We start from the raw sequence: 2500 nt of genomic DNA, 5'->3' as shown, positions 1-2500 counted from the left end.
TACTGAGTTTAGCCTCATGCGCACGACACCTTGCGGCGCTACTTGCACGAGGCCTCGCCGTTCCGTTGCCAAAAGCCATCAGCCGCCATGAGCGATGTCACCTCCCGATGTTGCCCGCAACAATCGATGGCAATCGGAACGTACTGAGCTTAGCCCCATGCGCACGGCATCTTGCGGCGCTACTTGCACGAGGCCTCTCCGTTCAGTTGCCAAAAGCCATCAACCGCCACAAGCGATGCCAGACACAACTCACAACAACCAATGGCAATCGTAACGTACTGAGTTTAGCCCCATGCGCATGGCACCTTGCGGCGCTACTTGCACGAGACCTCGCCGTTCAGTTGCCAAAAGCCATCAGCTGCCACGAGCGATGTCGCCTCCCGATTTTGCCCCCAACAACCGATGGCATTCGGAACATACTAAGCTTAGCCCCATGCGTATGGCACCTTGCGACGCTACTTGCACGATGCTCCGCCATTCCGTTGCCAAAAGCCATCGGCCTCCACGAGCGATGCCCACCACCAGACGTACTAAGAGCACACACGAGTACTTGCCGACACGCTTTGCGAACATCTGGGATGTAGCACGGACAAGCCGTGCATGCCCCCAATGCCCACGCCGCATGCCAGCGTCCCCCGTGCATGCCCGCCTCGGCCAGGCAGCAAGCACCTTGAGGTGCCTTTCAACACCTCTACCCCCCTTATATATGTCTTAAAAAAAAACCCAAGTGACAAGAGTAGACATGTTTTGGCCAGAGAATCATAATAGACATGTACAACCCCAAAATGCACAAACCAAAGTACAACTTACCTAATATATTCACAAATGACTTTTAAACATTGTAAATGATATTTTTTACAAAAAATAAAAAAAATTTTAATAAATATTTATTATAAAATGAAAAAATACATAATAAAATACAAAAAAATAAGAAAATTATTATAAATATATAAAAAACAATGGAGAAAATTTCCAATACATCAAGTAATAATATAACACATAAAATAATAAATATTTTATAAAACAAGTACGATAAAAACTATTTAAAAATACAAAAAATGCATAAAATTTAATAAACAATATGTAAAAAATAGGTAAAATACATAGTATTTTTATAAAAATATATAGATGACCAACCACCAATAACCATGACGCACCTCCATTGTGACAACCACCATAAGTGATTCCGATATCAAACCACCGCTGCAAACCACCAACCATCGCCGATCACTACCGCTCGAACCACCGCAATTTTCCACCACCGCCAGCCACGACCACCAACCACCAACATCATTGTGCTTGACATCTTCTTAAACATTGGCTAGCACTAGATATGGTGCGACGTGGTGCGACGTCGTGCCATGGCCACGCCCTGCCATGTCCTGCGTCCTGCCATGTCCTGCGTCCTGCCGTGGCCATGTCCTGTCATGTCCTGCGTCGTGCCATGGCCATGTCCTGCCACATCCGACGTCGGGCCATGGCCACGCCCTACCATGTCCTGCGTCCAGCCATGTCCCGTCATGTCCTGCGTCCTGCCATGGCCATATCCTACCACGTCCGACACCGTGCCATGGCCACGCCCTGCCATGTCCTGCGTCCTGCCATGCCCTGCGTCGTGCCATGGCCATGTCCTTCCACGTCCGACGCCGAGCCATGGCCACGTCCGACGCCGAGCCATGGCCACACCCTGCCATGTCCTGCGCCCCTACCATGTCCTGCGTCCTGCCGTGGCCACGTCCTGCCATGTCCTGCGTCCTGCCATGGCCATGTCCTCCGACGTCCAACGCCGTGCGATGAGACGTCCGATGCCGTGCCATGGCCACGCCCTGCGTCGTGCCATGGCCATGTCCTTCCACGTCCGACGCCGAGCCATGGCCACGTCCGATGCCGAGCCATGGCCACGCCCTGCCATGTCCTACGTCGTGCCATGGCCATGTCCTGCGACGTCCGACATCGTGCCATGGCCACGCCATGCCATGTCTTGCGTCCTGCCATGTCCTACGTCCTGCCGTGGCCATGTCCTGTCATGTTCTGCATCGTGCCATGGCCATGTCCTGCCATGTCCTACCACGTTCGACGTCGGGCCATGGCCACGCCCTACCATGTCCTGCATCCTGCCATGTCCCGTCATGTCCTGCGTCGTTCCATGGCCATATCCTACCACGTCCGACACCGTGCCATGGCCATGCCCTGCCATGCCCTGCATCGCGCCATGGCCATGTCCTTCCACGTCCGACGCCGAGCCATGTCCACGTCCTACGCCGAGCCATGGCCACGCCCTGCCATGTCCTACGTCCTGCCATGTCCTGCGTCCTGCCGTGGCCACGTCCTGCCATGTCCTGCGTACTGCCATGGCCATGTCCTGTGACGTTCGAAATCGTGCCATGAGACGTCCGATTCCGTGCCATGGCCATGCCCTGCGTCGTTCCATGGCCATGTCCTTCCACGTCCGACGCCGAGCCATGGCCACGTCCGACGCCGAGCCATGGCCACGCCCTGC

The sequence above is a fragment of the Nicotiana tabacum genome, chromosome 4, assembly GCF_000715075.1.
Source record: "Nicotiana tabacum cultivar K326 chromosome 4, ASM71507v2, whole genome shotgun sequence".
NCBI lineage: Eukaryota > Viridiplantae > Streptophyta > Magnoliopsida > Solanales > Solanaceae > Nicotiana > Nicotiana tabacum.
This window is presented reverse-complemented; position numbering follows the sequence as displayed.